The following is a 26,538-nucleotide window of genomic DNA, read 5'->3' on the forward strand; positions in this document are numbered from 1 at the left end:
CCCCACCAACAGCTCTGCTTGCGACAATGCTGGGGAAAGCGGTAAAGTACCGGGATATCAATCCACCAACCACTGAATCCATCACAAGGAGAACACCTATTCTAGGGAGATTACTGCTGGAGAAGAAACTGAGTCTTCAACAACCACCTCTGCTTGGGGAACAACCCCAACAACAACTTTGCTTATGGAACAACCCCAACAGCAAAGCGGGAGAAAGAGGATACAACCAAATGCCAGGAATATGAACCAATGTCTTACTTGTTGGGAATCATACCACCCTCGGGAGAGCACTGAGAAATTCTTAAGTATCCTTTCATCTTTGTGCATATTCACTTTGTTTGAAACAATAATTTGAAAATTTTATTTGTTTAAAACAATGACATTTTATCAATTAAAACATGCAAAACATTTGTTGAATTGAAACAAATAAGAGTGCAAATAATTGGATAAAAGCTCAAATTTATTTGATGGAATGGTAGCCCGCAAATGGCAAGACTCCATAGATCTGTACAAATTTGAAATCAGTGATATATATTGGAAGAGGGTTACATTGAACATAATGATCCTTTCTCTACCAATTTGAATCTCGATATATTCGAAGCTTCAGTTGACGACGAATCGAGAATCTCTGACGAAAAGACGGCTGCGGAACAAAAAGTCTTGTCAGGATGCAGTTACTTGCCAAATCCCTAATTTTTGCCTAGATTGCCCCAGGGTGAGGTACTCAATCTAGTGGGATGCAAATATCATTTTTCTGAGTCTCTAATTTTTGCCTGGATTACCCTTGCGGGTTCTCCACCGAGACGCTCATTTTTGCCTAAGCCGCCCTTTCGGGTTTTCAACTTAGCGAGCTATTCTGTTTTTCATTTGCATATACCCTTTTTTTTTAGGCAAAGTATTTCTTGACTGCATCTGAATTCACAGGACGAGTGAAATCCTCCCCATCCATTGTTGTAAGCATCAAAGCACCGCCTGAAAAGGCTCTCTTAACAACATATGGACCCTCATAGTTTGGAGTCCACTTGCCCCTGGAATCGGGCACGAAAGACAAGACTTTCTTGAGCACAAGGTCTCCTTCTCGGAACACACGAGGCTTGACCTTCTTATCGAATGCTTTCTTCATTCTCTGTTGATATAACTGACCATGGCACATGGCAGTTAATCGCTTCTCTTCAATCAAATTCAGTTGGTCGTAACGACTCTGAATCCATTCAGCATCAGTCAACTAGGGACTTGAGGGTATACTTTTTCTTTTTTCTTTTGAAAAAATTTTGAAATTTTTTTCCTGATTTTTGATTTTTTCTTCTTTTTCACCCTCTCTCTCTCTTTTTTTCTATTACATTTGTAATGCCCCAGTTTGACTGTTTTGCTGATTCTCACGATACAGCTGAATGAGCTCCTTTGGTGCTCAAGAAGATGGGTAATCTCGTCAGGAATCCCCTTCAACATCATTTTCCTCTGCCTCAAATACAAAGAATTCAAGATTGGGAGATGGCGTCGGATCATTATGTTCAATGGGTTTTAGAATCAACCTGCATAATGATTTTGGTTAATGAGAAACTTTAGAATTTAAACAAACAAATCCTTATACAGATGAAAAAATGTTTGCTCTTATTCTTGTTTTTATGGGTTTTTTGTGATCACTGATTTCATGCAAAAGGCAAAAAGTGAAAACAATGGAAAAACAAATGTTTAACAATGCATTAATTGAATGAAAACATCATTGTATTAAATGCTGCCAACAATGTCATCACTTCTCCTTTTGGCATGGGAGAAGGGTTTTGAACAAAGTGAACAATTACTCTGATCTATGGATGACTGTAAGAACATCTACAGCGACCCAATTGTGGCAGACACCACCAGGAATGACGAAATTGTTCAGATCCTCTGCATCCTCTTCCAAGATAGCAGCAGCTTCTTCCTCAGGTTGATCGTCATGGATGAATCCTCCACTCTTGAACAAACCTTGCTCATTAAATGCCCCAGAACAGTAACCAATTCCAGCCCAGGATCTATTGTCTTCAAGCTCGATCACCTTCCCTAAACCAGCAACTGCACCACATTCAATGGCCAGTTTCGCATCTTTGTAGGAAGAAAATGAAGGAGACTTCTTCTCTATTGGTTCATCAATAGATAAAGCTTGGAATGGCGTTCCAACTTCATCCTCAGCGTCAATGTATGAGAAAGAAGACAGGTGGCTAACCAGGAGAGCCTTTTCTCCCCCTACCACAACCAGTTTCATGTTCTTGACAAATTTCAGCTTCTGGTGTAGGGTGGATGTCACGGCGCCAGCCTCGTGAATCCATGGTCTGCCTAAGAGACAGTTGTATGATGGGTGGATATCCATTACCTGGAAGGTAACCTGGAAATCACTTGGTCCAATTTTGATTGGGAGATCAACTTCCCCAATCACGGTCTTGCGCGACCCATCAAATGCCTTCACAACAACACCACTCTGCCTCATAGGAGGACCTTGATATGACAACTTGGAGAGTGTGGTTTTTGGCAATACATTCAAGGATGATCCAGTGTCCACCAGCACGTTGGACATGGCATCAGATTTACAATTCAGGGAGATGTGTAAAGCCATGTTGTGGTCTCTTCCCTCCTCAGGGAGATCAGCGTCACAAAAACTCAAAGTGTTGCAAGCAGTGATGTTTGCAACTATACTATCAAATTGTTCAATCGTGACGTCGTGATCAACATACGCCAAATCCAATACTTTCTGCAGAGCCTCCCTATGGGGTTCTGAATTCAACAGCAGAGATAACACGGAAATCTTGGATGGCGTTTGTAGAAGCTGATCTACAATATTGTACTCACTCTTTTTGATGAGCTTCAGCATCTCATCAGATTCTTCATTCATAATGCCACTCGGGCCAACTGAAGAAGTAGGAGCCTTTTGTACAGAGGAGGAGGGTTTGGCAACAAGTGCCGGATTCTGAATATTAACCGCCGTCCCAACCGGACGCTCAGCAGTATTAGAAGCAACAGGAGCCTTGGGAGGTACAGAAAACACGCGACCACTACGGGTCAACCCGCTCACATCGGCGATATTGGTCACAGACGTTGAAGGCAAAGGCACTTCTACCCCATCTTGCACAGCAACGGGATTATATCTGAACGGCACAGCTCTATCAGAAGCATAAGGCACAGGGCCTGCAGGTTTGATTGTTAGGGAAGGAGAGACCTTCGGCTTGCTGCTATCGTAACGAATAACAACAGGCTCGGGCAACTTGAACACAGGGGAAATAACATTAACCTCCGGTTCATCCTCATCAACATTGCGATTCTAGAGGATCTCAATGGTTCCCTCATCTAGCAATTCTTGAAGTTCTCTTCGTACCTGATTGCAACCCAAACGGTTAACCGAGCAGATGCGGCACTTGTCGTGGTCATGCTCCATGTGACTGTATTGACACAGCAACCGATGTAATTCGACCAACGATTGTCTAATATGGCTTACATATTTGACCTTATACTTCCCAGGGCACCCCTGGACCATATTCACAGATTTCCCATGCGCGGGCAATGGGTTCTTGGTAACATTCGGGCCTGAATCTTCAAAGCTCAGAATCCCACATCTCATAAGGTCTTGAACCTTAGTCTTGAGTGGATAGAAATTCTCAATGTTATGACCCGGAGCACCGGAATGATAAACACAGTGTTGGTCTGGTTTGTACCACCATTGGGGATTTGCAGGAACGGCAGGAGGATCCCTGGGACTAACCAACTTCCTTTCCAACAAGGAAGGATAAAGCTCTGCATATGACATAGGAATTGGATCAAAGCTGATCTTCTTCCTATCATAATTCAAATTAGCTTGGTTGGTTGTACTTCCACGAGGCTGATAAGCCTGTTGCTGTGGACGCTGCTGTTGCTGATACTGCGGTTGCTGTTGATGCTGATGTTGAGGTTGCTGGTATTGAGCACTGTCTCTGAATACAGGTGCTATATGAGCCACCTGGTGCTGATTGTTGTTGCGCCGTGCAGGTTTCCTCTGAATATAGGGTCTTCTGGGCTTGGCATGGGATTGCACAGCATGTGCCTCCCCATCCTTCTTCTTAAACGCCCCATACCGTTTAGAATAAGAGCTCTCATCCTTTGCCAAACGTCCTTCACGGACACCTTCTTCAAGACGCATCCCCATGTTCACCATCTCGGTGAAATCAGAGGGAGCGCTTGCAACCATCCGCTCATAATAAAATGAGCTAAGAGTCTTTAAGAAGATCTTAGTCATCTCTTTCTCCTCTAGCGGTGGAGTAATCTGAGCAGCCAGCTCTCGCCACCTCTGGGCGTACTCCTTGAATGTTTCCTTTTCCTTCTGAGACATGGCCCTGAGCTGATCACGGTCAGGAGCCATATCAACGTTATATTTGTATTGCTGATAACGTGAAATTATATCATATTTTAGGACTTAATTCAATTAAATTATATTATTATTTATTTCAATTTACTGCATTTTATTAGATATTACGCGGTATTTCCTTTCTATTTGTCTCAGGTGATCTATTTGAAGCAAAAGTAAAAAAAGGAAGAAAAGGAGGTGCAAAAAGGAATGAAAAGAAACAAATAGCAAAAGCCAAGCCCAGCCCAGAGAAGACACAGGCGTTGTGCCTGTGACGAGCGCCACAGATGCTGTGACGAACGTCACGCTGCATGCACTGATGTGACGAGCGTCACACATGGTGTGACGGACGTCACACATGGTGTGACGGACGTCACACCATCCCCCTACATTTCTGCCTTCAGAGACGTTGAGTCCTATATACACGCTGAATCCTATTTCCACGCATATGCCTCCGTTACGTGAAGACCCCTTGACGCGGACTGCTTTGAAAACCGTTACGGAAGGCACCAATATAAATAGCTACTTTCAAAACCTGCAGCACACACGCTTTTTTCCAGATTTCGGCAGTTTCCAATTTTCTTTTTCTCAGCAGCTTAGGCATACCTTTTACATACTACTTTTGCAACTTTTATTATTTTCTTTTGGCAATTCTATTTTCTTCTCTAGCACTTAATTAGTTTTTCACATAATAGTTTCTACACCGGAAACTATTGTGTACCTTTTCACCGGATCTAACCTTACGTTAGAATCTAGTTTTTTTTATTCCTTCGTTTTAATTTGTTGGTTAATTGAAGAATTCAAGAACAAATCCTACCGGCTTGTGGTGGAGTGTTCAAGACTACTGTTTAAATTATTCAGGTTCTTTAATTATTGTTTAATGCTTTGTTTTATTATTTATTTATATTATTTGCCTGAGATGAGTCTGTTTATGCATGATATTTATTTAAGTCTGTTTAGCATGTCTGGCTAATTTATCTAGGTATCGGTATGTAAAGTAAGCGGAATGAAGGAATCAAAATTAAGTTGGTTTATCTAAAGTTTAAAATTAAAATCACTCTTTTTACGGTCTCAATTTACAGGTTTAATAACAAGGTTTTTGTACGAAAGTAAAAGACATAAAGAAGTTAAAATCAATAGAGCGAGAGTTTGAGGTTTTAACTGGACAGTGTAAATTGGACATTAATTCTAGATCAGGGCGAGAGCAATTTTTAGAGTTAATTAAATTCTAATCTTTTCTAAAAAGTATTTTTAAAGATTGAATGTGAGGACGAGAGTTAAGCATTCGAATTTAATTATATAACCTAAATCAACAGAGCGAGAGTTTGAGATAAGGGTGTTTAAACGGTTAGTGTTTTCTTAAAAAGAGTTTCTACGGACTTTATTGCTTTCAAAAATTGGTTTTTGACTTAATTATAAGTGACAGGTACGTTAACATAAAATCATGGTTTATTCAACAGAGCGAGAGTTTGAGATAAAACTTTTAATCAATAAAGTCAACTGAAAAGATTTGTTTTAAAACCAAGGGACCGACAAAGAATTGATTCCTTAATTACGACGAACTGCATACCGATATCCGCTTTATTAATATTTAATCTAGATCTTAGTTTAGTTTTTAGCTTTTCCCCAAACAATCAAACATTATCCACCTTAGCTTTACGAAGTAACCTTAGATAACGGTATATCGATTCATAAGTCCCTGTGGGATCAATATCTTTTAAAACTACGCGATAGAACTGTGCACTTGCAGTTTGTACCCCAAATTCGACTCATAAAGTCGAGCGATCAAGTTTTTGGCGCCGTTGCCGGGGACTTTTATTTAGTCGATATCGTAACTCTTCCGTTACGCTGTAGAGACTAAGGTTCTTTTTTTTTCTTTTCTTTCTATCGTCGATTTGTATGCCACATACTCGCTCACAAGGCGAGCCGTTCTACTTACGAATCAACGATATCGAACTATATCTCCGAGTCTTACGACGAATTCGGGAATATCGTGCTGCAAACAATCTCCCTCCTGTAGAACTTCCTGATTTCAAAAACATTTTTTCTTCGATACCCTAGATGGCAGAACCAGCTCGTGCTCTTCGAGATTACGCCGCTCCATCACAAGATGAGCCGCATTCAAGTATTGCTCCGCCCGCAATCGAAGCAAACAACTTCGAACTTAAACCTTCGTTGTTGCAGGCAGTACAACAGAACCAATTCTCTGGGAATCCTACCGAGGATACAAACCTTCATTTATCCGTATTTGTCCAATACGCTGATACTGTTAAAGCTAATGGTGTCACTTCAGAGGCAATTCGACTTCGTCTTTTTCCTTTCTCATTAAGAGATAGCGCTAGAAGATGGCTTCAATCTCTCCATTCCAACTCTGTCACCACATGGAACGAGTTGAAGAAAGTTTTTCTTGCCCGATATTTTCCGCCAAGCAAAATAGCTATGTTAAGAGCCCAGATAAATGGATTTAAACAGAAAGATAACGAGTCTCTTTTCGAAGCATGGGAAAGATACAAAGACATGATGAGACTTTGCCCACACCATGGTTTAGAAGACTGGTTAGTAATTCACACATTCTATAATGGTCTCTTGTACAACACAAGGTTAACAATAGACGCCGCTGCAGGTGGTGCACTAATGAACAAACCTTATGCTGATGCTTACCAGCTTATCGAGAGCATGGCCCAAAACCACTACCAGTGGGGAACCGAACGAACAATGGTGGAAAAACCTCAAATGAAAACCGGCATGTACGAGATAAGTAACCTTGATCATGTTAATGCAAAAGTGGATGCTCTGGTCCAGAAAATTGAAAGTTTAAATGTATCACCTCCAACCGCCGTGGTTGCTATAACTCAGAATTGCGAAGTCTGTGGAATCCAAGGTCACACTCCTACGGATTGTCAACTCTTGACAGGAATCCAAGCAGAGCAAGTGAACTATGCTCAAGGAAGCCCCTATTCGCATACCTATAACTCAAATTGGAAGAACCATCCAAACTTTTCATATAAGAGTAATAATGCTTTGTACGCACCTGGACAGTCTCCAAATCAAGCTCCAGCTATACCTCTGGGATATCAGAAACCGAACCCATCTACACACAACAATAACGCCCCTAGGAAATCCAACTTGGAAATCATGATGGAAAACTTTATAGCTTCCCAACAACAAACCAATAAAGATTTCTTAAACCAGAATGTACACACTGGCGAACAAATTAAACAACTAGCAAGCAAAGTAGATGCCCTGGCTACTCATAACAAAATGCTGGAAACGCAAATATCACAAGTAACTCAACAACAAGCGCCTACTGCTGCCCCAACTGGTACATTTCCTGGCCAACCCCAACCTAACCCAAGAAGCCACGCTCATGCAATCATATTAAGAAGTGGAACGGAAGTGGAAGGACCGTCTGATCCAAGGATGGAAAACCAAAACTCTCAAAAGTCAACTGAGGAAAGTGAATCTAAGGAAAAGGCAGAGAGTAATAAGGAAACCGTAGAAAAGAAGGAACCTTATGTACCTCCACCACCTTATAAACCACATATCCCTTACCCTCAAAGGCTTATTAAAACCAAAGATGCGGGCCAATTTAAAAAATTTGTTGACCTCCTGAAACAATTAAACGTCACTATTCCGTTTACAGAAGCTATTACGCAAATGCCCTCATACGCCAAGTTCTTAAAAGAAATTCTTTCTAATAAAAGGAAACTTGAAGATAGCGAAACCGTTACACTCCCTGCCGAATGTAGCGCTATAATCCAGAACATGCCTCCTAAACTCAAAGATCCGGGTAGTTTCTCTATACCCTGTCATATAGGAAAATTTGTCATCGACAAAGCCTTATGCGATTTAGGAGCCGGTATTAGTGTTATGCCTTTATCCATATGCAAGAGACTTGAAATGGGAGAATTAAGACCAACTAAAATGTCTGTGCAACTAGCAGATCGTTCTGTCAAATATCCTGTAGGAATTCTTGAAAACGTTCCCGTACGCATAGGTCAATTCTACATTCCAACTGATTTTATAATTATGGATATTAAAGAAGATGAAGTTACACCCATTATACTGGGAAGACCATTTTTAGCAACTGCCGGTGCAATCATAGACGTAAAACGAGGACGACTCACCTTCGAAGTAGGAGAAGAGAAAATTGAGTTCATTCTTTCCCAATTTTTGAAAGCACCTGCAATAGAAGATACATGTTACTTCATGGATATCATCGATGAATGCATAAAAGAAACAGAGTTAGGAGAAGACAAATCATCCGACTGTCCTGTAGAAGACAAACTCAACCAATGTTTGGCAATAACACCGGACCCTACGCAGTGTCTTAACAAACCAACCCTAGACCTGAAAACACTTCCCAAAAATCTGAGATATGAATTCCTAGACTTAGAACTTGAACGACCAGTGATAGTTAATGCAGACCTAGGAAGACTCGAAACAGAAAAACTCCTACATATCTTAAGAAAGTATCTGACCGCACTAGGTTACAACATCACCGATCTTAAAGGAATAAGTCCTTCTATTTGTATGCACCGCATCATGCTAGAAGAAGACTGTAAAACCTCTAGGGAACACCAGAGGAGACTAAACCCGATCCTGAGTGAGGTGGTGAAGAAGGAAATAACCAAGTTATTAGAGGCAGGTATCATATATCCTATATCTGATAGCAAATGGGTTAGTCCTGTACACGTAGTACCAAAGAAAGGAGGCATAACCGTTATTGAAAACGAAAAAGGGGAAACTATAACCAAACGAATCGAATCGGGATGGAGAATGTGCATTGACTATAGGAAACTAAACAAAGCAACCCGAAAAGATCATTTCCCTTTACCATTCATTGACCAGATGTTAGAACGATTAGCAAAACATTCACATTTCTGCTATCTGGACGGTTATTCAGGCTTCTTTCAAATACCAATTCATCCTGATGACCAAGAAAAGACGATGTTCACATGCCCTTTTGGTACCTTCGCTTATAGACGAATGTCGTTTGGCTTGTGTAATGCTCCTGCAACCTTTCAAAGATGCATGATGGCAATTTTCGCCGATTTTCTCGAAAACATCATGGAAGTATTTATGGATGACTTTTCCGTATGCGAACAAAGTTTTGAAGAATGCCTTGAGAACCTAGAAAGAGTTCTTGAGCGATGTGTAAAAGTAAACTTAGTACTTAACTGGGAGAAATGCCACTTTATGGTACAAGAAGGAATTATTTTAGGACACATTATATCAAATAGAGGAATTGAAGTAGACAAATCCAAAATAGAGGTAATCGAAAACCTTCAACCCCCAAGAACCGTGAGAGAAGTACGAAGCTTCTTAGGACACGCCGGTTTTTACCGACGATTCATCAAAGACTTCTCTAAAATAACTAAACCTTTAACCGGACTATTGATGAAAGATGCTGAATTCATATTCGACAATAACTGTTTAGAAGCATTTCAAACGCTTAAGCAAGCATTGATCTCCGTACCCATAATGCAGACACCCGACTGGAATGAACCATTCGAAATAATGTGTGATGCCAGCGATTACGCTGTAGGTGCTGTTTTAGGACAACGAAAGGATAAAAAGCTTCACGTTATATATTACGCAAGTAGAACCCTAGATGAAGCGCAGATGAATTACGCCACAACCGAGAAAGAACTCCTAGCAGTTGTGTTTGCGCTAGATAAATTTCGTTCTTACTTGGTCGGAGCCAAAATAATAGTTTACACTGACCACGCTGCTATCAAATACCTCTTAACAAAAAAGGATGCTAAACCTAGACTCCTAAGATGGATCTTGTTGCTACAAGAGTTCGATTTGGAAATCAAAGACAAGAAAGGGACTGAAAACGTAGTAGCAGACCACCTATCTAGACTTGAGAACCTTGAACCGGAAAGAACATCAATTAATGATAATTTCTCGTACGATAAACTTATAGCTACTTTGGAAGAGAATAACTCTGACAAGCAAGTAGAAACCACCTTAGCTATATCTGTTACACCATGGTACGCTGATCTCGTCAACTATTTAGCTGCCGGAATAGTTCCACCTACTTTATCCTACCAGCAGAAGAAACGATTCTTCTACGACATAAAACACTATTACTGGGATGATCCCTTACTTTTCAAAAGAGGCCCCGATGGTATTTTCCGTCGATGTATACCCGAAGAAGAGGTAGAAAATATAATCCAACACTGCCACTCCGCTCCTTATGGTGGACACGCAAGTACATCCAAGACCTGCTCTAAAATCCTACAATCCGGCTTTTATTGGCCAAATATATGGAAGGACGTACATGCGGCTATTAAGGAATGTGACAGATGTCAACGCACAGGAAACATATCTAGACGTGACGAGATGCCACAAAAAGGTATTTTGGAAGTAGAGATTTTCGACGTGTGGGGAATAGACTTCATGGGACCTTTTCCATCCTCTTTCGGTAACAAATACATACTCGTGGCGGTAGACTACGTTTCAAAATGGATCGAAGCTATAGCTTCCCCCAACAAATGACACCCGAGTAGTAACTAGACTCTTTAAGAATATAATATTTCCAAGGTTTGGTGTCCCAAGAATAGTAGTCAGTGATGGTGGATCACATTTCATATCCAAGGTACTCGAAAAACTACTGTTTAAGTATGGCGTAAGGCATAGAGTAGCGACACCTTACCACCCTCAGACCAGTGGGCAAGTGGAAGTGTCCAACAGAGAGATTAAACAAATATTAGAAAAAACAGTCGCCACCTCAAGGAAAGACTGGTCATTGAAATTACCAGAAGCTTTATGGGCTTATCGAACTGCTTATAAAACCCCCATAGGGACGACCCCATTTAAGCTCATTTATGGAAAATCCTGCCACCTCCCGGTAGAATTAGAACATAAAGCCTATTGGGCTATTAGAAATCTGAATCTAAACTATAAGGCCGCCGGCGAAAAGAGAATCCTTGACATAAACGAATTAGAGGAACTCAAAAGAGACGCCTATGAAAATGCCAGAATCTACAAAGAAAGAACAAAACAATGGCATGACAAGCGCATATCAAGGAAAATCTTCAAACAAGGCGATACAGTCCTTTTATTTAACTCCAGATTAAAGTTATTTCCGGGAAAACTACGATCCAGATGGTCAGGTCCTTTTCATATCACTAACATCTTTCCCAGTGGAGCGGTAGAAATTAAAGGAAAATCCACAGAACCGTTCACCGTAAACGGGCAACGTCTAAAACACTATCACTATGCGGAAACCAACGAAGATTCGCAAATCCTACACTTAGACGAAATGCCTCCAGAAATTATAGATTGTAACTGATTGTTTTTATGTCGAGCTTGCGACATTAAACAAAGCGCTTAGTGGGAGACAACCCAAAATTATTTTATTATTTCCTTATTTTATTATTATTATTTTCCTATTTCTTTTTAGTATTCATTCTTAATTTATTTTAATTTATTAAAAACTTCTTTCTTCTTTCGGCATTTGGCCAAATCCTGACTAAAACTCATGTTTTCTTTTCTCTAGCTAACACTAACCAGATGGGACATATTGATCGTATGGGTATCAAATTCAGAGGAATGTCTCACAAACTAAAATTTGAGGAACTAGCCACTAGAGAGATGCTACCTAGTTTATATGCTGATGACTGGGCTATGACTGCCCTTGGACTAAGAGAAAGTGTCCTGTATTTGCTGAATCAGATAGGATGGGAAACATCCCCTATCCTAAGACATTTCGCCACCTACCGGAGACTAACACTAGAATTCCTTAGCTCACTAATCTATCTACCCTGCCATGGGAAAGGAATTAGCAGAGGTTTTATCCAGTTCAGAATGTTCAACATGGAGTACCAATTTAATATTAGAGACTTTACCAACCTTTTGGGTTTCCTTACCTCCCTTGATACATTCACAGTAAGCCAGGAAGAACTTTTTGAATATAGAGAACTTGAACACTTTTGGGGTAGTTTGACTGGAAATGATGAGCCCGAGGAACATGAGTTTCTCTCTGGAAACATTCATAACCCGGCTTTCCGTTACTTCCATGGGATCCTGACCCACACCTTATTTGGAGAGAAGCCAAACAGCACTTCAGTTTCACGTGATGAACTTTTCATCATATTCTGTGCTTCCCAGAACCGTCCAGTAAACGGTGTCACCTTTATGCTAGCAAATTTAGACCACCTTATCCAAGATGAGCGAGCACCAATTAGAGTAGGCGGTTTGATAACTATGATAGGTAATGTTATTGGATTACGTCAGCCTATGCTTGACTTAAGCCCTTTTTGTGGCATTACCATTATGAGTATACCCTTCCTCTTCAACACCTTGTTTATAGCAAACCTAGGATCTAACGAGTTCGAGCTTATAATTAATAACCAGGTTCTTTGCCTATTTACCTTACCCGATCCTAGGACTAATGTTCACAACCGCAGTAACTGGCTCTACAATCTGAACGAAACCCCCACTCCTTCTAGATCCACTGAATCCATCCAGGACTATGAGATTTGTGATGACCAGATCCCTTATGCTGAATCTGACCCTCAGACACCATCTGGCTATTATGATATTGACCCTCCTCCTCAGCCTGTTCAGACCGAAGAATCAGCAATATCCGACCTCCGACATCATATGCCCGGAACCGATTATAACACCGCCATTGAAGCTTTGATGTCAGAACAAGACGCCCTCAGAGAAGAGTTTACTGACATGAGACACGAAGTTCTAGGATACATGAGCAGTATGACAAATCAGTTTCACGAGTTGCTAAACCGTGTTAACTCTTTTGCTCCTCCGGCCAGAGATCGTGCAGATGGATAGAAATTATTTTTCTTAGTTATTTAGTTTTAAGTTAGATTATTCATTAATGTTATTTAAATTCATGTTCGCATTTGTTTCCCTTTCGCATTTTTGTTTTTCTTTCCAATATTACATTATGATCATTTTATTGAAGCTATTTATTTAATTTTATTATGCAATAGCTATTATGTTCTCTACTGTTGCTACCTATGACCTATTGAATTATATATGCACTATTATACAAAGTAGAATAGCATGCAGGAGAAATTAAATAGCAGAATAAATCAACCCATAGCAAAACAAAAATAATAACTTATCAGTCACCCTGAAGGACGCTAGCTGGAACCATGCCAAACAGACAGTATCACGAGCGTCACACAATCTGTCACGGACGTCACGCTAAGTACCTGTGACGCCCGTCATGCAGCTGTAACGGGCGTAACGCCCTTCAGACTAGGTGAACGTTAAGGAGCCGTTGGAGACGAATGTTACACCCTTTCAACTTTTTACCTTCCCCATTTATTCACATTTACCCACAATTATTCATTTTTCAACCACCTATTTTTCCAACTTCCAAAATTTTTTCCTATAAATACCCACCAAATCTTCCTTCATTCACCACAAACCATTTTCTTCTATCAAATACATTTCTTTTCTTTCCAATTTACCTCTTTCAGTTTATTCATCAGTATGGCGGGTAACCAGAATTTCGGAAATATCATCTTCCGAACCGAAGATGAAAATTATCAAAGGGAGCAATACGAGCGTTTCCAACAGAGAGGCGTCGTCTCCACCAGGTATCCTGATTTTACTTGTTTACAACAATTAGGATTACTCCAAGGTATCGAATGGATGCTCCGTCAAGCCGACTTAACCTTTCTATGCACGCATAATCAACCCACTTACCCCTCCCTAACCTTAGAATTCTTAAGTTCATACGCATACACCACTCCCGCCGGTGAAGACGAATTCTTAACCGGTACTGCAACCTTCCGTATGTTCAACACCGAGTACTCCTTAACCCAAAACCAGTTGAGTACCATGCTACAATTCTCCACAGAAGGCCAAGTCTACCCCAGAATCCCTCCCGACCTAAACTGGAACACAGTTGCCGTTTTCACCCTTTTTAAGAAAATATCCGGTCTAGATGCCTACAATTGGGAAGAGCTCCTTCTTTCCCACATACATAACCCAACCATCCGATATTTTATCCGCATCCTACAAAACACAGTTTTTGGAAGACCAAACAACAGCAAGGTCAACGCGAAGGAACTATTCTTCCTCGAATGCGTCTTCGAACCGAATGCTAAGGTAAACGCTGCCTCTTTTCTATTCCATCATATCCGCACCTTATGTGCTAGAGGCCGCCAACCCTTTGTAATTGGTGGATTAATCACCACCATAGCACTTGGCTTAAACTTAGGGGACCGACTCCAAACCTTAGAATCTCTACCTCCCCTATTTATGGACATCAGCTACTGTCGATCCAGCCGCCTGATTAAGAACAGAGTAGGCGGAGGATATTATCTTATGGTGAACAACCAGGCAATCCCAAGCATTATCCTACCCAACATCGCCCTAACAGATGTCACAAACCCCAACCGCCACCTCTATAATCTAAATGCTCCCGAAGCCACCGAGCCTTCACAAGCAAACCCGCCCGCAGACGAGTTTGAAGACATGGAGCAAGGTGATCATGCTCCTGCACAACAATCTGTCCCGCTCAACCACTCCGATGCTGCAGCTGGCCCATCCTCACGTCGTCGACGACGAAGGCCTGCAACCAACGACGACATCATGGATGCAATTGATGGTTTGACAACTTAGAGGTACATCAACGATCACCAGGTCCAAGAACCAGAGGCGAAAGGCAGCCTTAGTTGTAGTTTCTTTTCCCTTTCCCTATTGTATTTCATTTCCTTAAAACATTGGGGACAATGTTTAATTTAAGTATGGGGGAAAACCTGTTCTTTCTATTTCCATTTTTTTCAAGTATGTACCTTTCCTTTCATTGTTATTTCCCTTTTAATTACAATATATATATATATATATATATATATATATATATATATATATATATATATATATATATATATATATATATATATATATATATATATATATATATATATATATATATATATATATATATTTAGATTTATTTTAAGTTAAGTCCCGAGTGTGAACAATTTCTATTATCTATTCCCTCAAATTTTCATGAGCCACAACAAAAATTCAACACCCAATAAGTATAAAGGTTGCTCATTTTATCGAACTTGAGACGAATTAAGACAAAAACTACTACCGCCAAACACTCTAAACAAACCTTAACACGTTAGATCAGGATAAGTACCTATTATACCAATCCCTTGAACTTTTAGTTTTATAGTAACCCCGAGTAGTTTATACAAGAAGTCAGCACCATCTTAATAGCAAACTACGTGGAGGGCCGATGAAAATAAGTGAATGATTCCCAAAGTAACATAAAAAAAATATATCAAGAAATGCACTAATTAAGTTAGGTGATCCTTACCAGATCATTTAATCTAAAGGTTGCAGATCATACAAAAGCATAATATGAAAGATCCATTATGAGTTGGTTCAGCAGGTATCTGGTACTGAACTTGGTAGGGCAGACTACGGTCCGATCCCCCGCAATTTGCAATGGACTGAATAACGAAGTTATCCGACTTATGTACCAGAACTTCAAGCTAAAAAGGGAATCAGAATCACTAACCGGTTACTCCACTATGTGCGCGAAAAGATAAAGGGCTTAATGTGATTTCGCTAGAATGAAAATGGGTGAAATAAGAGTAAAGGAACTAGGATAGCTATCATAGTGTACTTGAGCTGATTTGCATAAGGCAGGGTTATCTAGGTTGTGACGGTGGTTGTTGATGTCAAGATTTAACTCAAGTTACCTCTTAACAAAGTTTACATGCAACCTAATGCGAATTGACGTGTGTTTTGAAATTTCATCTGGCTAAAACCTTTAACGAGTTCTATACTGTATTTTGCTTGAGGACAAGCAAAGATCTAAGTATGGGGGAGTTTGATAACGTGAAATTATATCATATTTTAGGACTTAATTCAATTAAATTATATTATTATTTATTTCAATTTACTGCATTTTATTAGATATTACGCGGTATTTCCTTTCTATTTGTCTCAGGTGATCTATTTGAAGCAAAAGTAAAAAAAGGAAGAAAAGGAGGTGCAAAAAGGAATGAAAAGAAACAAATAGCAAAAGCCAAGCCCAGCCCAAAGAAGACACGGGCGTTGTGCCTGTGACGAGCGCCACAGATGCTGTGACGAACGTCACGCTGCATGCACTGATGTGACGAGCGTCACACATGGTGTGACAGACGTCACACCATCCCCCTACATTTCTGCCTTCAGAGACGTTGAGTCCTATATACACGCTGAATCCTATTTCCACGCATATGCCTCCGTTACGTGAAGACCCCTTGACGCGGACTGCTTTGAAAACCGTTACGGAAGGCACCAATATAAATAGCTACTTTCAAAACCTGCAGCACACACGCTTTTTTCCAGATTTCGGCAGTTTCCAATTTTCTTTTTCTCAGCAGCTTAGGCATACCTTTTACATACTACTTTTGCAACTTTTATTATTTTCTTTTGGCAATTCTATTTTCTTCTCTAGCACTTAATTAGTTTTTCACATAATAGTTTCTACACCGGAAACTATTGTGTACCTTTTCACCGGATCTAACCTTACGTTAGAATCTAGTTTTTTTTATTCCTTCGTTTTAATTTGTTGGTTAATTGAAGAATTCAAGAACAAATCCTACCGGCTTGTGGTGGAGTGTTCAAAACTACTGTTTAAATTATTCAGGTTCTTTAATTATTGTTTAATGCTTTGTTTTATTATTTATTTATATTATTTGCCTGAGATGAGTCTGTTTATGCATGATATTTATTTAAGTCTGTTTAGCATGTCTGGCTAATTTATCTAGGTATCGGTATGTAAAGTAAGCGGAATGAAGGAATCAAAATTAAGTTGGTTTATCTAAAGTTTAAAATTAAAATCACTCTTTTTATGGTCTCAATTTACAGGTTTAATAACAAGGTTTTTGTACGAAAGTAAAAGACATAAAGAAGTTAAAATCAATAGAGCGAGAGTTTGAGGTTTTAACTGGACAGTGTAAATTGGACATTAATTCTAGATCAGGGCGAGAGCAATTTTTAGAGTTAATTAAATTCTAATCTTTTCCAAAAAGTATTTTTAAAGATTGAATGTGAGGACGAGAGTTAAGCATTCAAATTTAATTATATAACCTAAATCAACAGAGCGAGAGTTTGAGATAAGGGTGTTTAAACGGTTAGTGTTTTCTTAAAAAGAGTTTCTACGGACTTTATTGCTTTCAAAAATTGGTTTTTGACTTAATTATAAGTGACAGGTACGTTAACATAAAATCATGGTTTATTCAACAGAGCGAGAGTTTGAGATAAAACTTTTAATCAATAAAGTCAACTGAAAAGATTTGTTTTAAAACCAAGGGACCGACAAAGAATTGATTCCTTAATTACGACGAACTGCATACCGATATCCGCTTTATTAATATTTAATCTAGATCTTAGTTTAGTTTTTAGCTTTTCCCCAAACAATCAAACATTATCCACCTTAGCTTTACGAAGTAACCTTAGATAACGGTATATCGATTCATAAGTCCCTATGGGATCGATATCTTTTAAAACTACGCGATAGAACTGTGCACTTGCAGTTTGTACCCCAAATTCGACTCATAAAGTCGAGCGATCAATTGCTTGACGAAGGCTTCGCCAAGATCGTTGAAGGATCAGATATTAGCACTGTCCAAACTCATGTACCATCTGAGCGCAGCACCGGACAGGCTGTCCTGAAAATAATGGATCAGAAGCTGATCATTATCAGTTTGGGTTGACATCTTTCTGGCGTACATGACCAGATGAGCAAGAGGGCAGGTGTTCCCTTTATATTTTTCAAAGTCAGGCATTTTGAATTTAATCGGTATCTTAACACCTGGAACTAGGCACAACTCGGCAGCAGACTTGCCGAACAAATATTTACCTCTGAGGGTCTTCAATTCCTTCCTCAGCTTAAGGAATTGGTCATTCATAGCTTCCATCTTCTCATTAACATCCGGGCCCTCAGACGGCTCGGAATGATAGATGGTGTCGTCTACCCTCGGCATGGTATGCACGACAAGAGGAGCAGCAACAGGGACCGGGCTAGATGCCGGCATGTGAGCAAAGGTTGGAGCAGGAATATCCGACATGAAACCCGGAGGCATACCCCAAGGGAACCCGGCTGGCATTGTGTGAGACGCAAAATGAGCACTGGCGGCTGGCACAGACGGAGTCACAATCTCTGAGATAACTGTCCTCTGGACAGGAGTTGCGGGCGGTTGAGCAGGTTGATTCTGGGCAGCAAGAAGTTGCTCCATCAAAGCGCCAAGTCTGGCGACCTCTTCCTTCAATTCACGGTTCTCTTGCTCTAGCTGATCCATTACTCTTGCAGAATTGGCTCGAGTATAGTACCGGTGAGTCAGCTTGTCTTCAAAATAAATGAAGAACACAGAGTCAGAACAGGAAGACCAGAAACAAGGTACCTGCTTATGCAAAATGATGCATGAAGTGCTTGTGCATATGCTTTGTTTTATTTTCAAGGAACCCTTAGGGTATTATTTGCAAATTTTGAATTTTTAAAGCATTTATTATCATTATGGAAAATATCTCATTCAATATAATCGAGACAAATAAGTACAGCATTTTTGGTTCAATTACAAGGAGAAAAGGAAAATAACATCCTATGGATCCCTAGAAGCTCGGGATGCTGGAAGACGAGATACACACAGCTTCTTGATCTCTCTCTCATAGGCTGCTTCCATATCCGCCTTCTCCTTAGCAAGCTGATCATACTTCCTCTTCCAGAACTTGGAAGACTGAGGAAGCAGAGAAGTCCAGGTATCATTGGGATCGTCGATCACCCGATGCTCGAGGAACTCAATCAGAGCGTCCTTCTCCTTAAGCTGCTGCAGCAATTCTTCTCTTTCACGGATCCAAGCACGTGAAAGGTCTTCTTCTCTCAACTCCTCTACACGTTGGGTAGGGAGGGTTGAAGGCCCAGCCACATCCAACGGTGTAGGTCTCAGATGATCATATGGCATAAGGTATATAGAAGCTCTCTGTCTAACCCAAGAGGTATATGGCTCCAAAGCAATGCAATTCTTCGGACCCAATTCATTCCTACTCTTCTTGCAGATCTTGCGCCAAGCGCGGATAAATCTGGCTTTCAGACCTTGGGGATCTTTACCCTCCTGAAAGAATACACCTTCTAACAGAATGTTATGAGGTTTATCCTTTAGGGGGAACCCAGGCTGACGGCGTGCTAGAATAGGATTGTAGCTGATCCCACCACATGTACCAAGAAGAGGCACATTAGGGAATTCACCACAATAGTCAATAATCTGCACAGTATCATACACGTGATCATACCAAGAGATATCATCATTAGTGAGAGACATGAGTCTCTGAGACCACCGTAGACATCCCTTGTTCTCCTTGAAGGCAAGAGTCTGCGGCAAGTGCGAAATAAACCACTTGTACAGCAAAGGCAGACAGCAGACAATAACTCCTCCACCCTTTGCATTCCTCAGGTGCAAAGAGAAATAGGCATCACCCAACAAAGTCGGAACGGGGTTAAGGACTGAGAAGATCCTAATGGCGTTCATGTCCACGAATTTGTCAAAGTTGGGAAACAACACCAATCCATAGATGAGCAGCACAAATAAAGCCTCAAAGGCATCCTCACTCATGGCCTTCCCATAGATGGTAGCTTGGGCAACGAGGAACTCGGAAGGAAAACCCTGAATTCCACCTTTGGTAGTCAGATTAGCTTTAATCAAAGCTTCATCTATGTGCAACAAATCTGCAATCTCTCGAGCGGTCGGAATACTCTCTAAGCCACTGAACGGCACCTGATCCAGAATCGAAATCCCAATAAGATGAGAATACTCCTCCAAAGTAGGCAGCAATTGGAAGTCCGGGAATGAGAAACAGTGATACAGAGGATCGTAAAACTGAGCCAAAGTGCTCATCAAGCCCTCATCAACCTAAGCAGTCAACAGAGGCAGAAGCTTCCCATAGCGAGCTTTGAAACCCAAGGGATCTAATACATAAGATGTCAGATTCCTTAACTCTTTCACATCAGGTTGTCTAAAGCTGTACTTCTTTGTATGCCTTTTTGGTCTTTCCATGTCTGAAAATTTTGCAAATAAACCCTTTTAAGTTCCTTGAAAATTTTCTCTTTTTCTGATGACATGAAATGCAGATGAATGCATGAATGCAACAATCACACTCAAGGATCAAGCAAGTCACACCAAACAAAGGTCATGGGAAAGCTCATTGTATCCCTAATATCAATCATCCATTTTGGTGGATTTAGGTTTTCACCTTATCAACACCCAAGTTCCATTGATATTAACGGTACATGAACCGGCTCTAACATCCTTAATATCAATCATCCATTTTGGCGGATTATGGTTTACACCTTATCAACATCCAAGTTCCATTGATATTCACGATGTTTGAACGACTCAACCACGAATCACGGGTTTGCTGAGAGTCACGAGCATGGAGTCTCGGTTAAGAACCACCCAAAGGGAGTGTACTAGGGTTTAAACCTGCCAGACATGTTCTACCAGAGGTTCCCATAATCATCGTCCCATCTCTCGGATATTATCGAAGGAACGAATACTCGTATTCCAAAAATATTCTCAAGAGAGACTCTTATGAGTGTAGTATCGCGTAACAATCGCATCAGATCTTACATCTGAACGACCTCCGCACTACGTCATAAAAATAGGCCAAGATGGGTTTGGTAAACTAAGGTCCTTGGCTTCTAAGGCACATGGTTGAACGAATAATGCCTAACCACAAATGACTTGTGTGACATTATTAATCCAACATGACCTCCACCAAGTGGATGGACTCGCAAGTCAACTGGCTAAGGAATACTCCACACCAGTCAACAAGACTACGACATTCTCCTATCCTAGAGTGCACTCGAGTTCGGGTATAGAACTCATCTCACAGAGATCACCAAAGCAAACAGCAATTGTATATCAAGCAATTCAAACATTACAATCAATACAGTTATCCCCAAATTGTACAAAAATATGTCAAATAACACATAAACAAATATCATACAACAAGGGTGAAAAGTAGGCAATACCACCAGGGAAGGTCTAATGTTGTTCCCCAGCAGAGTCGCCACTTTTCTGTAGCGGTGTATTCGTCGCTATATGATTTATTGATTAAACCATAAGCAAAGCATACAAAGAATCGAGTCGCCACCGCACTTTTATTTATCCTAAGGACTGGTTAAAAAGCGAACAAAAACCTAAGAAGTTTTACACGTAGAAAACTAATGAAAAGATCAGAGAGTCTGGGTAAGGGGTAAATTACGCAATGGGAAGGTGTTAGGCACCCATCACGTCCTAGGTACTCCTAGGGAGCCCTTTTCACACTTGTTGTATAAGAAAATGTTTATTTGTTTATGACATATTGTGCAAACATGAATGGGAAGATGAGAAAAGAATGTACAAGTTAGTTATTTTTGTGTTTGAACGCATGAACCCGTTGCCTACGTACCTTCCATCAAAGGTAAGGATCAAAACGCCGTAGTTCGGCTAAAAGATTTCCAAAAATTAGTGAGTTCATTTTAAAACACAAATCTTAAGGCTTTTCATTACCAATGGGAGAAAACTCAACCTGAATTCAACAATCCACCATGCGAGGACGGCTTCGACGTACTAGAGGGGTTAACCCTGTTTTCAGTACGGAAGTCTTACAATCGACTCACTAAGGATAAGGTAAGATTTACATCAACCGCTATGGTAATTGAAACCTATGGCTAATGTATGAAAACATATTAACAATGGACGAAGCCACAAAACAATTGAAGGGGTGAAGTTAATTGATTTATGAGTATTCACAAAATATGGTCAAGGTATGATTAAGATTCAATTCAAATAAGTGTTATGAAATGAAGTTTGAAAAGTCAAGGACATAGGGTCCAGGTTTCTAATTTGAAAAAAGATGAAGATGTTTGCACAACATGTATTTACAAGTTTTAAAAGTCAAGTGTGAAAAAGTTTAGGACAAAGAGGATATGGAGAATGGAGTGTAAAACTTCCTAGAAAGGTTCACCTCTTGAGATCATATAGAAGATGATTCAAGTGTGTCCTTAGGAACAGGCAACAATGCAAGTAAGCAAATAAAAGCAAGGTGATACCGGATGCCATCAATGGACTTATACCAATCTCACAAACAAAAGCGGATACCGGATACCAATAAATGGGTTTACACCAATCTCCTAAAACAAAACAATGATACCGGAAGCCAAAAAATGGGCTTATACCAATCTCACAAAGCAAAAGCGGATATCGGATACCAATAAATGGATTTACACCAATCTCCTAAGGTAAAACAAAACTTGGATGTCAGATGCCAATCTATCTGGACTTATACTAACCTCCAAAGGATGATCATAGGAATACAAATGCCAACAACATGGACTTATAATTGCATCCTCACATACAACAAACGAACAAGCAATGGACATAAGTGGCCAAGTGAAATGGTCTTACACTTTATCCCTTCCAAATCATAGGAACAATGGCCAATGAGTGGACTTACAGTTGTCCTCAATGGGTAAACCAGACATGGATCACAGAGATATGCAATGATGATCATGCAATAATGAACAATTTATGATGATAAGTGCACAAAGGCATGCAAGCAAACATGTACAAATGCAACAAGCAATCAATCAGACAAAGTCATTTAGCACACACTATAACCAAACAATTAGGCTCAATCAAAGGGTTAGACTTAAAAGTCAACTGGAATAGGGTAAATGGTGCTCTTAACCTTGACATTGAGAGCCAAGGTGAAGCAGATGAAAGGATATCAGAAGGTGTGGGAGTTCAGAAAGCTGGAACTCTCTCCACAAGTTAAGGACTCGATAGATCTTGGGCTTTTACTCACTATGCATCAACACATGTGGTGTGAGCAAGGTGAGTGACTCACAGAATAGTAGGAGATAGGCTACATATCTCTTTTGTCTACCAATTGCCTTATTAAAAGGACTTCACCTGCTTGGGGACAAAAATAAACAATCACACACATTGCCTCTTAAGGAGGACTTCAGACAGGTGCCTGGCTAAATAACAAGCCAGGTCTTCCAGACTACATGGAGACAAGAGATTCTACCTCAATGCTTAAGCAAAGCAAAGCAATAGCAAGTTCTCAAAGGAACTAAAGCAACTATGGTACCTGAAATCAATCAAATATAATCAGTATTCCAATCACAAAGTCAAAACAGACAAGATATGAACCAACAGTCAACACAATCAATCACATGTGCAAAGCACAAACTCAAAGCAAATGAGTTATCATCCTACAAAACAAACCAAGTTAGTTCATCACAATCAACTAAACCAAACTCAATCAACTTGAATTAATCTCCTTAAAGCAATTGCTTCTTAAACCTGAAAATCAAACTCAAACGTGAGAAATGAACCCTTAGGCCAAAGCCTAGGGTCAAAGGAGGAGAAAATATTTAAAACAGAACATGAAACTTGATCAAAATTAAGATTAATCAAATAAGAACAAATTCCAGTTGGTCTCATATCAAAAGCATTCATCAATTGCATTTCATAAGCAAATCATGTCAAACTAGGCAAGTTAAGAACTCAATGATGTAAACAGAATGAACACAAGTATATCAATACCAAAATGGCTCAATAAATTCCAGGAAAAATCATGCTTAAACAGAACACATTGAATGAACAACACAGCAAATTTCATGTCATTTGGACAAGTGGAAGTAAGGAAATTAAAATCCCTAAGTCAAGGCATATTCAAGCAAGCTCATACAAAGCACCAAATCATGCATCAACTTCAAGCAATCATAAAACAGTGATTAAACATGAGAAATGAACGAGATCAAATCCATGTCAAACTTCAAGATGTCTATAATACACATGCCAAATTTCAAGTTCATCCAACAAGCCACAAGAATTTCAAAAAACATATAAAATCATGACTCACAAAATGTTCACAATTGACCAAATAGAGGGAAAATTCTCAAACAAATATAAAATGCATTCAACAATTCCAGGAAAAATCACCAGCAAACTAGACATCCCTAAGTATTAGCATACAAAAATCCAGGGCAATTGGCATATCATAAGCATGGAAAATAAAATCAAGAACATGGACAAGCCATGGTGTGACATACATTGTTACACATTCAAAGATTACATCATATCTCACAATCTAGAAATGCAAAATTAGCAAACCATATACCAAAATGACCAGGAGTGAGTCTAGATCATGCATATAAAATTTCAAGCATTTTGGAGCAAGCATCAAGATTTCACAATCAAAATGGTAAAACATAGGCAAAAAGCATACATGAACAAAACCAATAGACCAAAATAAAACCAGCCGTGCACAACTTTTGCTACCATGCCTATAAAAAACTAGAGAAAAAATGGAGATCAATGCAAAAATTCCCACTCAATTTGGATTAAAGATGAATCACTTATGATTTTTTGAAGATTTGAAATCAAAATGAAATAAAATTTTGAAAATGAAAATGGATTTTAATGAACGAATGACATTTTTGTAAATATGACGCTCACTTAATGAAACGATGCGTTTCATTAAGTGAGGTGGTGTAACACCCCAATTAAACTAAGCTAATTATTTAATTTAAATTAATATTTTATTTATTAATTTAATTGAATAATTGGAAGTTTGGATTATTATTATTTTATTATTATTTTGGAATAATAATTATTGGGATAATTATTTATTGGAATAATATATAAGTTGGAATTTAGAAAAATCCCATTTTTTGGTAAAAAGGTTATTTTTCACGTGAAAAGGGAAAAAGAGGCAGAAAGGGGAAAAAGTCAGAGAACGAAGGTTGAAGGAAGGAGAAGCTTGGAGCTCGGAAGCTGCCGGATTAACTCAGGTAAGGGGGGTTTATCATCGGTTAAAGGGTATTATATGATAATATGTACTGGGTAGTGATAACCATTGGTTGTATCTCTGATTTGATTGATGCATGATGAATTTGTGAAATATTGGATGAATGAAATTGGATGATAATTGAAAAGAATTCGTAGGAATTAGAAGAGATAATGTTAGGATTGGTGAAGATGAATAGGATATGATTCGTGTAGATGATATGGACGATTATTTTGTGTAATTTGGACTGTGGGAGGTTGGATCGGATAGGTTTCGTAACAGAGAAAGCCATAGCAGATCTGAGAGTTCTGGTTTCTGGTCATACGCGTATGGCACTAGGCAATACGCGTATGAGCTGGCTGATACGCGTATGGAGGAGGCCTTACGCGTATGGGAGAAAAAGATGATATTTTGAACGTAAATTGGTCTCTGTTGGTACGCGTAAGGGGAGATTGTTACGCGTAGCATACGCGTATGGGATAGGTGATACGCGTATGAGTTGGGCGAGGAAATGCGCAATACGCGTATGAGAGTGGGCATTACGCGTATGGGTTTGGCCAGGTTTGGGCAATACGCGTATGGCAGAGGCAATACGCGTATGGGCAGAATTGTGATTTTTCTGTGCTACTGTTGTGCAGTTTTTGGTTGTTTAGGCTGAGTGATGCGACTTAGCTGAGGCATGATGCGATAGGGATCATTTCCCGTTGTTTTGAGTAGTATAGGTATTAGTAGAGTGAGCTAATACTGTGTTTGATTATGTGGCATGATATGATATGCTTTTGTGATAAAACGTGTTAATGATGTGTGTTGGTATGCATGATGCTGTGATTGTATCAGTTGTGTATGCATTGTGAATAGACTGTTTTGTGGCTAGAGTGTGAGCATGTGTCTATTCTGAATTCGTGGTGATGTTGCAATTGCTAGGTGATTAGCTTACACATTGTGGCCCATTTGGGGTGGTAGCTAATTCCCATGGTGAGGAATTAGTGAGTTTAGTAATTATTGGACTGTTGTTGATTGTTTGCATGCTAGGTGAGTAGCGTGCATTTCATGGCCCATTTGGGGTGGTAGCTAATTCCCATGGTGAGGAATTAGTGAGTGAGTCACTATGTCTCAAATGAGTGGGACTAGTGAGCTTGGTAGCCGTGCCTGGATTTGGACGGTGAGGTTGAACTATATGTTCACAAATAGTCGGTACCGCATGCATAGAGTCTCATTGCATAATAAATGTATGGCATATAATATGAATGGATGTATTCCAGTATTATATGTGTGTTGTGTGTTGTGTTGTTGATGTTGAGTATGGTTGAGATTATATATATATGCTATATGTTATTGTTGAATATGATGTTTGAACGGAT

The 26,538-nt window shown here is 39.7% G+C and overlaps 1 non-coding gene across 1 annotated transcript; it reads right to left on the reverse strand.

The window, feature by feature from the left end:
• Window positions 1–6,787: 6,787 nt before the first annotated feature.
• On the reverse strand, window positions 6,788–6,894 carry LOC127099670 (small nucleolar RNA R71). Its single transcript, XR_007794149.1, has one exon. It is a non-coding gene; the product is annotated as a small nucleolar RNA R71 (small nucleolar RNA).
• Window positions 6,895–26,538: the final 19,644 nt, after the last annotated feature.

The sequence above is a fragment of the Lathyrus oleraceus genome, chromosome 6 (assembly GCF_024323335.1).
Source record: "Lathyrus oleraceus cultivar Zhongwan6 chromosome 6, CAAS_Psat_ZW6_1.0, whole genome shotgun sequence".
Classification (NCBI taxonomy): Eukaryota; Viridiplantae; Streptophyta; class Magnoliopsida; order Fabales; family Fabaceae; genus Lathyrus; species Lathyrus oleraceus.